The following is a 12,388-nucleotide window of genomic DNA, read 5'->3' as shown; positions in this document are numbered from 1 at the left end:
CTCTCATAAACTTCTTCTCTAGCTGGTCGATCAAGCTGAGACAATAGTTCAGTCAGCTCTTCACGAGGCAATTTGCTGGCTGAGACTATGGCAGTTTGAGGATCAATAGTTAGCTGATCCACCAGCATAGCAAATCTGGGAGTAATAGACGCTCCTCGATATATGAAGTTAGGGACAACTTCATCAGGATCTGGCACCTGGCACACATAAGGTTTCTTCTCAGCAGAAACAGTAGCCTGAGAAGAGTCAGTAGTGGCAGAAACAGAGATACCAGCATCCATAACGGGTTCTGTAGAACCAGTAGCAGCGGTAGGTAACTGTGCTATAGGTGAAGAAGCAGCATCTCCAGTAGTAGCATCAGTATCCACCGTTGGCACTGTGGGAACCTAGCCAACATAGCCAGCATTAACAAAATCAAGACCCTCCAGAACAGTATTACCCTCAGAATCTGATGGAAAAGTAGCACTTTTACCAGCATCCATGATAACATCAGATGGAAAAGTAGCACTTGTACCAGCTTCCATGATAACATCAGATGGAAAAGTAGCACAAGTACTAGCATCCATAATAACATTTTGTGCATCGGTAGCAGCAGCACACGCAATGTCATCCTTTGGTTCAGTGACAGGTTCATCAAGTAGAACATCCTTGACAATATTGTCAATTACCTTTTTAAGAACAGAAGGATCCACTATGATTTCATCTTCCACTTCATGTGTAGTAGTGGAAGCAGCAATACTGTGAGCAGTATCACCAGCAGCTGTAGAAGCAACAGTAGTAGCATCAGCACCACCAGTAGGAGAAATAGTAGCACCAATACAGTAGCAGAGGCAGCAATCTACTCAGTAGGAATAATATCATCTTTAACTTGCTCCCCCTCTGCCTGTTCATCTACCCTGCTAAGAACTGAAACAATAGAACATTTTATGTTAACAACTGTAGAACCAAATAAATTTGACTCAACAATTGCATCTGTTGTTGGTCTCTGAGGACAGACTGGTGATTTGGTCAGCCCTTCGAATGAGATAGAATAAGGTGTCTGTAAGTACAGCTGTGACTCTGCTGACTCATTGGCGACACATGTTGACCCAGATAGTGTAAGAGTTCTGGCTGGTAATGATGTAGGAGTGAGACTCTTATCATGATCCGAGTAACATAATGGCTGTGCAGAATCCTGAGCTGGTTCAACACGATGAGGGCCCAGCTCAAGTTTGCTTTGAGGGTCATGTATGTGCTCTGCTGATTGTACTGGCAGGAGAGGATATACATAAAACCAGTCAGCTTGGGAGCCAGGGTTATACCTTGAACTCCACATTAATTTTTCAAGTCAGCAGATAAAAGATTTTTAATGATGTTAGAATTTTCTGCTGTTTGGTCTAGAAACGCACCAGGTTCCATAGCCATATCCTTTGCAGGAGCAGCAGTTGAGACTGGTGCAATCTCCCCTGTGGTGAGCCTGGAGCCAGCTTTTGTTCGTTTGGATTTGCCTGTTACCAAGAAATAGTTAAGCAACGGATTCCAATACTAGAAGTGGATAGTCAGTATATAAGACTAGGGCTGTTCTTTATGATCAGAGAGCACTAGATTCTAATACAACTACTGCTTTACCACTATGTGAGACGGTGGGTATACTAGTTGAGGTAGCTGGCTTCTTCCTTTTTACAGCTGGCTTTCACTGAGGTCCCTCCCCCCCAGCTGGTGCAGCACCAGAGGCAGCTGGTTGGTTCACTCTACCTCGAGCAGCAAGATACTCAAGCATGCCTGGTGTCAGGACATTATATGGAGCAGCAGGAGCATCTTTTGGCATTCCCCCTTGTTTTGGAGGCAGGTCAAATGATTCATCAGCAATCTGCTGGTAAGCTTCACCCAGCTCATTTTCAAAAACAAGGCTCAAAAACCTTGGAAAGGGGATTAAGTGTGTTCGTTTAGGTGCAAGCACCATTTCCCTTCGCCTTAAGTAAATTTCACCGGCATAATCAATATTTCGATTGAACAGCATCCCATGACCAATCTTCAGCTCAAAATCTGAGCACTGATCAAAGCTCCCGGACTTCTGACTGATGCAATGAGTCAGCAAGCCAAAGAAATAGTTCCACAGAGGTGGCATCTGCCTCCTTAAGGGCGTATGAGCTACTGGTCCATCAAACCCTATAATCTCCAGTACCTCTTGAAATGTCCCGTTCTTATTGATTAAAAACGTTCCATATTAATTGATTTCGTTGCGAGGTTTTGACCTCTATATGAGACGTTTTTAAAAGACTACATTCATTTTAAAACAAACCATAACCTTTATTTCATCAATAAAGGTTTAAAAAGCTTTACGTAGATTATCAAATAATGATAATCTATAATATCTTGCTTACACACGACCATTACATAATGGTTTACAATACAAATATGTTACAACGAAATAAGTTTCTTGAATGCAGTTTTTACACAATATCATACAAGCATGGACTCCAAATCTCGTCCTTATTTAAGTATGCGATAGCAGAAGCTCTTAATAATCACCTGAGAATAAACATGCATAAAACGTCAACAAAAATGTTGGTGAGTTATAGGTTTAACCTATATATTATCAAATTAGAATAATAGACCACAAGATTTCATATTTCAATACACATCCCATACATAGAGATAAAAATTATTCATATGGTGAAAACCTGGTAACCGACATTAACAAGATGCATATATAAGAATATCCCCATCATTCCGGGACACCCTTCGGATATGATATAAATTTCGAAGTACTAAAGCATCCGGTACTTTGGATGGGGTTTGTTAGGCCCAATAGATCTATCTTTAGGATTCGCGTCAATTAGGGTGTATGTTCCCTAATTCTTAGATTACCAGACTTAATAAAAAGGGGCATATTCGATTTCGATAATTCAACCATAGAATGTAGTTTCACGTACTTGTGTCTATTTTGTAAATCATTTATAAAACCTGCATGTATTCTCATCCCAAAATATTAGATTTTAAAAGTGGGACTATAACTCACTTTCACAGATTTTTACTTCGACGGGAAGTAAGACTTGGCCACTGGTTGATTCACTAACCTATAACAATATATACATATATATCAAAGTATGTTCAAAATATATTTACAACACTTTTAATACATTTTGATGTTTTAATTTTATTAAGTCAACTGTCCTCGTTAGTAACCTACAACTAGTTGTCCACAGTTAGATGTACAGAAATAAATCGATAAATATTATCTTGAATCAATCCACGACCCAGTGTATACGTATCTCAGTATTGATCACAACTCAAACTATATATATTTTGGAATCAACCTCAACCCTATATAGCTAACTCCAACATTCACATATAGAGTGTCTATGGTTATTCCGAAATATATATAGATGTGTCGACATGATAGGTCGAAACATTGTATACATGTCTATGGTATCTCAAGCTTACATAATATACAATACAAGTTGATTAAGTTATGGTTGGAATAGATTTGTTACCAATTTTCACGTAGCTAAAATGAGAAAAATTATCCAATCTTGTTTTACCCATAACTTCTTCATTTTAAATCCGTTTTGAGTGAATAAAATTGCTATGGTTTCATATTGAACTCTATTTTAAGAATCTAAACATAAAAGTATAGGTTTATAGTCGAAAAATTAAGTTACAAGTTGTTTTTGTAAAGGTAGTCATTTCAGTCGAAAGAACGACGTCTAGATGACCATTTTAGAAAACATACTTCCACTTTGAGTTTAACCATAATTTTTGGATATAGTTTCATGTTCATAATAAAAATCATTTTCCCAGAATAACAACTTTTAAATCAAACTTTATCATAGTTTTTAATTAACTAACCCAAAACAGCCCGCGGTGTTACTACGACGGCGTAAATCCGGTTTTACGGTGTTTTTCGTGTTTCCAGGTTTTAAATCATTAAGTTAGCATATCATATAGATATAGAACATGTGTTTAGTTGATTTTAAAAGTCAAGTTAGAAGGATTAACTTTTATTTGCGAACAAGTTTAGAATTAACTAAAGTATGTTCTAGTGATTACAAGTTTAAACCTTCGAATAAGATAGCTTTATATGTATGAATCGAATGATGTTATGAACATCATTACTACCTCAAGTTCCTTGGATAAACCTACTGGAAATGAGAAAAATGGATCTAGCTTCAAATGATCCTTGGATGGCTTGAAAGTTCTTGAAGCAGAATCATGACATGAAAACAGTTCAAGTAAGATTTTCACTCGAAATAAGATTGTTATAGTTATAGAAATTGAATCAAAGTTTGAATATGAGTATTACCTTGTATTAGAAAGATATCTTACTGTAAATAAGAAAGATTTCTTGAGGTTGGATGATCACTCTACAAGATTGGAAGTAAGCTAGCAAACTTGGAAGTATTCTTGATTTTATGAAACTAGAACTTGTAGAATTTATGAAGAACACTTAGAACTTGAAGATAGAACTTGAGAGAGATCAATTAGATGAAGAAAATTGAAGAATGAAAGTGTTTGTAGGTGTTTTTGGTCGTTGGTGTATGGATTAGATATAAAGGATATGTAATTTTGTTTTCATGTAAATAAGTCATGAATGATTACTCATATTTTTGTAATTTTATGAGATATATCATGCTAGTTGCCAAATGATGGTTCCCACATGTGTTAGGTGACTCACATGGGCTGCTAAGAGCTGATCATTGGAGTGTATATACCAATAGTACATACATCTAAAAGCTGTGTATTGTACGAGTACGAATACGGGTGCATACGAGTAGAATTGTTGATGAAACTGAACGAGAATGTAATTGTAAGCATTTTTGTTAAGTAGAAGTATTTTGATAAGTGTCTTGAAGTCTTTCAAAAGTGTATGAATACATATTAAAACACTACATGTATATACATTTTAACTGAGTCGTTAAGTCATCGTTAGTCGTTACATGTAAATGTTGTTTTGAAACCTTTAGGTTAACGATCTTGTTGAATGTTGTTAACCCATTGTTTATTATAACAAATGAGATGTTAAATTGTTATATTATCATGATATTATGATATATAATATATCTTAGTATGATATATATACAGTTAAATGTCGTTACAACGATAATCGTTACATATATGTCTCGTTTCGAAATCATTAAGTTAGTAGTCTTATTTTTACATATGTATTTCATTGTTAATACACTTAATAATATATTTACTTATCATTTAACATAATTAACCAAGTGTATCAATATCTTAATATGATTCATATGTACCTAGTAAGACGTTGTTATAACGATAATCGTTATATATATCGTTTTCGAGTTTCTTAAATTAATAGTCTCATTTTTATGTATATAACTCATTGTTAAAATACCTAATGAGATACATACTTATAATAAAATCATGTTAACTATATATATAACCATATATATGTCATCGTATAGTTTTTACAAGTTTTAACGTTCGTGAATCACCGGTCAACTTGGGTGGTCAATTGTCTATATGAAACCTATTTCAATTAATCAAGTCTTAACAAGTTTGATTGCTTAATATGTTGAAAACACTTAATCATGTAAATAACAATTTCATTTAATATATATATAAACATGGAAAAGTTCGGGTCACTACAGTACCTACCCGTTAAATAAATTTCGTCCCGAAATTTTAAGCAGTTGGAGGGGTTGACGTATCTTCTGGAAATAAATGCGGGTATTTCTTCTTCATCTGATCTTCACGCTACCAGATGAACTCGGGTCCTCTGCGAGCATTCCATCGAACTTTAACAATCGGTATCTTGTTTTGTTTAAGTCTCTTAACCTCACGATCCATTATTTCGACGGGTTCTTCAATGAATTGAAGTTTTTCATTGATTTGGATTTCGTCCAACAGAATAGTGAGATCTTCTTTAGCAAAACATTTCTTCAAATTTGAGACGTGGAAAGTGTTATGTACAGCCGCGAGTTGTTGAGGTAGCTCAAGTTGGTAAGCTACTAGTCCGACACGATCTATAATCTTGAATGGTCCAATGTACCTTGGATTTAGTTTCCCCCGTTTACCAAATCGAACAACGCCTTTCCAAGGTGAAACCTTAAGCATGACCATTTCTCCAATTTCAAACTCTATATCTTTTCTTTTACTGTCCGCGTAGCTCTTTTGTCGACTCTGGGCGGTTTTCAATCTTTGTTGAATTTGGATGATTTTCTCGGTAGTTTCTTGTATTATCTCCGGACCCGTAATCTGTCTATCCCACACTTCACTCCAACAAATCGGAGACCTGCACTTTCTACCATAAAGTGCTTCAAACGGCGCCATATCAATGCTTGAATGGTAGCTGTTGTTGTAGGAAAATTCTGCTAACGGTAGATGTCGATCCCAACTGTTTCCGAAATCAATAACACATGCTCGTAGCATGTCTTCAAGCGTTTGTATCGTCCTTTCGCTCTGCCCATCAGTTTGTGGATGATAGGCAGTACTCATGTCTAGACGAGTTCCTAATGCTTGCTGTAATGTCTGCCAGAATCTTGAAATAAATCTGCCATCCCTATCAGAGATAATAGAGATTGGTATTTCATGTCTGGAGACGACTTCCTTCAAATACAGTCGTGCTAACTTCTCCATCTTGTCATCTTCTCTTATTGGCAGGAAGTGTGCTGACTTGGTGAGACGATCAACTATTACCCAAATAGTATCATAACAACTTGCAGTCCTTGGCAATTTAGTAATGAAATCCATGGTAATGTTTTCCCATTTCCATTCCGGGATTTCAGGTTGTTGTAGTAGACCTGATGGTTTCTGATGTTCAGCTTTGACCTTAGAACACGTCAAACATTCTCCTACATATTTAGCAATATCGGCTTTCATACCTGGCCACCAAAAATGTTTCTTAAGATCCTTGTACATCTTCCCCGTTCCAGGATGTATTGAGTATCTGGTTTTATGAGCTTCTCTAAGTACCATTTCTCTCATATCTCCAAATTTTGGTACCCAAATTCTTTCAGCCCTATACCGGGTTCCGTCTTCCCGAATATTAAGATGCTTCTCCGATCCTTTGGGTATTTCATCCTTTAAATTTCCCTCTTTTAAAACTCCTTGTTGCGCCTCCTTTATTTGAGTAGTAAGGTTAGTGTGAATCATTATATTCATAGATTTTACTCGAATGGGTTCTCTGTCCTTCCTGCTCAAGGCGTCGGCTACCACATTTGCCTTCCCCGGGTGGTAACGAATTTCAAAGTCGTAATCATTCAACAATTCAATCCACCTACGCTGTCTCATATCCAGTTGTTTTTGATTAAATATGTGTTGAAGACTTTTGTGGTCGGTATATATAATACTTTTGACCCCATATAAGTAGTGCCTCCAAGTCTTTAATACAAAAACAACCGCGCCTAATTCCAAATCATGCATCGTATAATTTTGCTCGTGAATCTTCAATTGTCTAGACGCATAAGCAATCACCTTCGTCCATTGCATTAATACACAACCGAGACCTTGCTTTGATGCGTCACAATAAACCATAAAATCATCATTCCCTTCAGGCAATGACAATATAGGTTCCGTAGTTAGCTTTTTCTTCAATAATTGAAACGCCTTCTCTTGTTCATCCTTCCATTCAAATTTCTTCCCTTTATGCGTTAATGCAGTCAAGGGTTTTGCTATTTTGGAGAAATCTTGGATGAATCTTCTGTAGTAACCAGCCAATGCTAAAAATTGATGTATATGCTTCGGAGTTTTTGGGGTTTCCCACTTTTCAACGGTTTCGATCTTTGTCGGGTCCACCTGGATACCTTCTTTGTTCACTATGTGACCGAGGAATTGAACTTCTTCCAACCAAAATGCACACTTTGAAAACTTAGCGTACAGTTTTTCTTTTCTCAATACTTCTTGCACTTTTCTCAAATGTTCTTCGTGCTCTTGATCATTCTTTGAGTAAATAAGTATATCATCGATGAAAACAATGACAAACTTGTCAAGATATGGCCCACACACTCGGTTCATAAGGTCCATGAACACAGCTGGTGCGTTAGTCAATCCAAACGGCATAACCATAAACTCGTAATGACCATAACGCGTCCTAAAAGAAGTTTTTGGAATATCATCCTCCTTTACTCTCATTTGATGATATCCAGAATGTAAATCGATCTTCGAATAAATCGACAAGCCTTGTAGTTGATCAAATAAGTCGTCAATTCTCGGCAGTGGATAACGGTTTTTGATGGTAAGTTTGTTCAACTCTCTGTAGTCAATACACAACCTAAATGTACGATCCTTCTTCTTGACAAACAAAACAGGAGCTCCCCATGGTGATGTGCTTGGTCGAATGAAACCACGTTCTAATAGTTCTTGTAGTTGGCTTTGCAGTTCTTTCATCTCGCTGGGTGCGAGTCTATAAGGAGCACGAGCTATTGGTGCAGCTCCTGGTACAAGATCTATTTGAAATTCAACAGATCGATGAGGAGGTAATCCCGGTAATTCTTTCGGAAATATATCGAGAAATTCTTTTGCGACGGGAACATCATTGATGCTCTTTTCTTCAGTTTGTACTTTCTCGACGTGTGCTAGAATAGCATAGCAACCTTTTCTTATTAGTTTTTGTGCCTTCAAATTACTAATAAGATGTAGCTTCATGTTGCCCTTTTCTCCGTACACCATTAAGGGTTCTCCTTCTTCTCGTACAATTCGAATTGCATTTTTATAACATACGATCTCTGATATCAACTTCTTCAGCCAGTCCATGCCAACTATTACATCAAAACTCCCTAACTCTACTGGTATCAAATCAATCTTAAATATTTCGCTACCCAGTTTAATTTCTCGATTCCGGCATATATTATCTGCTGAAATTAATTTACCGTTTGCTAATTCGAGTAAAAATTTACTATCCAACGGCGTCAATGGACAACTTAATTTAGCACAAAAATCTCTACTCATATAGCTTCTATCCGCACCCAAATCAAATAAAACGTAAGCAGATTTATTGTCAATAAGAAACGTACCCGTAACAAGCTCCGGGTCTTCCTGTGCCTCTGCCGCATTAATATTGAAAACTCTTTTGCGACCTTATCCATTCGTGTTCTCCTGGTTCGGGCAATTTCTAATAATGTGGCCCAGTTTTCCACATTTACAACAAACTACATTGGCATAACTTGCTCCGACACTACTTGCTCCGCCATTACTCATTCCGACACCATTTGTTCCTTTCGTTCTGTTAACCCCTGGTCCGTAGACCTCACACTTCGCCGCGCTATGACCATTTCTTTTACACTTGTTGCAAAATTTGGTGCAGAACCCCGAGTGATACTTTTCACACCTTTGGCATAGCTGCTTCTGATTGTTGTTGTTGTTGTTGCGGTTGTTATTGTTGTTGGGATGATTGTTGTAGTTGTTGTTGTTGTTGTTGTTGTTGTTGGGCCGTTTGTTGTAGTTGCGATTGATGTTGCGATTGTTGGGATAATTGTTGCGATTATTGTTGTAATTGTTGTTGTTGTTGTTGTATTGGTGATTCTTATCACCGTTTTCCTCCCACTTTCTTTTGACTTGCTTCACATTGGCCTCTTCAGCCGTCTGTTCTTTAATTCTTTCCTCAATCTGGTTCACTAGTTTGTGAGCCATTCTACATGCATGTTGTATAGAGGCGGGCTCGTGTGAACTTATATCTTCTTGGATTCTTTCCGGTAATCCTTTCACAAACGCGTCGATCTTCTCTTCCTCATCTTCGAACGCTCCCGGACACAATAGGCACAATTCTGTGAATCGTATTTCGTACGTGGTAATATCAAATCCTTGGGTTCATAACCCTCTAAGTTCTGTCTTGAGCTTATTGACCTCAGTTCTGGGACGGTACTTCTCGTTCATCAAGTGCTTGAATGCTGACCACGGTAGTGCGTACGCATCATCTTGTCCCACTTGCTCTAGATAGGTATTCCACCATGTTAACGCAGAACCTGTGAAGGTATGCGTAGTTTACTTCACTTTGTCCTCTTCAGTACACTTACTTATGGCAAACACCGATTCGACCTTCTCGGTCCACCGTTTCAATCCGATCGGTCCTTCGGTTCCATCAAATTCCAAAGGTTTGCAGGCAGTGAATTCTTTGTAGGTGCATCCTACACGATTTCCTGTACTGCTAGATCCAAGGTTATTGTTGGTATGTAGCGCAGCCTGTACTGCAGCTATGTTTGAAGCTAGAAAAGTACGGAATTCCTCTTCATTCATACTCACAGTGTGTCGAGTAGTTGGTGCCATTTCCTTCAAAATAGTCAAATGGAACAAGTTAATCATACAGAATATTAAGAGTAGTTAATAGTATTTCGTAGCATAATATGAACTCATTTATAAAAGCTTTTTCTTCATATTAGCGTTTTATAAGTTTAAATTCGGGTAGTCCCTACCCGTTAAGTTCATACTTAGTAGCTAATATATAATTCAACTACTACAATTCTATATGAAAAACTGATTATAATAATATTTCGCGTTCAAACTTTTATACAATATTTTACAAACTTACAATACCGCTTATTTTACATAAAGCATGAAATATAGCACACAATAACTTTGATACAAGATAGTTGTGAAGATAATTCTAGCTAGTACACAAGTCGTTCAGCAAAGGCAATAAAGACACGTAATTCATACGTCCAGAAACAAGTCATGCATTCTAGTTTTACTAGGACTACTTCCCATCCTTGGTCTTGTGGAACATAACCGTTATGGCCATTGATAAGACAGCGTGTTGTAACGTCGTCAAAGGGACGAGGGTTACGTAATGACCAACAGTCTCGTAATAACCTAAAAACCTCATTTCTTACCCCAATTACCAACTCCGTCACTTGTGGGAACGTTTTGATTAATAGTTGTAGCCCGATGTTCTTGTTCTCACTTTGGTGAGAAGCGAACATTACTAACCCGTAAGCATAACATGCTTCTTTATGTTGCATGTTAGCCGCTTTTTCTAAATCATGAAGTCTTATATTCGGATATATTGAGTCAAAATAATTTCTTAACCCGTTGCGTAAAATAGCACTTGGGTTCCCCGCAATATATGCGTCAAAGTAAACACATCGTAACTTATGGGTTTCCCAATGTGATATCCCCCATCTTTCAAAAGAAAGTCTCTTATAAACCAAGGCATTCTTGGAACGTTCTTCGAATGTCTTACAAACTGATTTCGCCGTAAATAGTTGTGCCGAAGAATTCTGACCGACTCTAGACAAGATTTCGTCAATCATGTCTCCGGGTAGGTCTCTTAAAATACTGGGTTGTCTATCCATTTTGTGTTTTTATACTTTAAAATAGACAAGAGTTAGATTCATAAAAAAAAAAATTATTAATACAAGCACTTTTTATATATATCATAAAGCATAAGGACACTATATTACATATATTACACCACACGAATACAACTATCTTATTCCGACTCGCTCGTTTCTTCTTCTTCGATTTTGGTTCGTTTTGTCAAGTTTCTAGGGATATATGATGTTCCCCTAATACGAGCTGTCGTTTTCCACAACGGTTTAGAAAAACCTGGTGGTTTAGAGGTTCCCGGGTCATTGTTACAACTTAAGGGCTTCAGGGGTTGACGATACATATAAAGTTCATCGGGGTTGGAATTAGATTTCTCTATTTTTATGCCCTTTCCCTTATTATTTTCTTTTGCCTTTTTAAATTCAGTTGGGCTAATTTCTATAACATCATCGGAATTCTCGTCGGAATCCGATTCATCGGAGAATTGGTAATCCTCCCAATATTTTGCTTCCTTGGCGAAAACACCATTGACCATAATTAACCTTGGTCGGTTGGTTGAGGATTTTCTTTTACTTAAACGTTTTATTATTTCCCCCACCGGTTCTATTTCCTCCTCCGGTTCCTCGTCTTCCGGTTCTGATTCTTCTTCCGGTTCTGATTCTTCTTCCGGTTCTTCTTCGGGAACTTGTGAATCAGTCCAATATATATTTGACTCTTCGTTATTATTAGGTGAGTCAATGGGATTTGTGCTAGAGGTAGACATCTATCACACAATATCAAACATGTTAAGAGATTAATATATCACATAATATATACATGTTAATAATATATAGTTTCCAACAAAAATGTTAAGCAATCATTTTTAAAGAAAACACGGTCGAAGTCCAGACTCACTAATGCATCCTAACAAACTCAATAAGACACACTAATTTTCTGGTTCTCTAAGACCAACGCTCTGATACCAACTGAAATGTCCCGTTCTTATTGATTAAAAACGTTCCATATTAATTGATTTCGTTGCGAGGTTTTGACCTCTATATGAGACGTTTTTAAAAGACTACATTCATTTTAAAACAAACCATAACCTTTATTTCATCAATAAAGGTTTAAAAAGCTTTACGTAGATTATCAAATAATGATAATCTATAATATCTTGTTTACACACGACCATTACATAATGGTT

The sequence above is a fragment of the Rutidosis leptorrhynchoides genome, chromosome 1 (genome assembly GCF_046630445.1).
Source record: "Rutidosis leptorrhynchoides isolate AG116_Rl617_1_P2 chromosome 1, CSIRO_AGI_Rlap_v1, whole genome shotgun sequence".
Taxonomy (NCBI): Eukaryota; Viridiplantae; Streptophyta; class Magnoliopsida; order Asterales; family Asteraceae; genus Rutidosis; species Rutidosis leptorrhynchoides.
The sequence above is the reverse complement of the archived record's forward strand: the minus strand, read 5'-3'. Positions refer to the sequence as shown.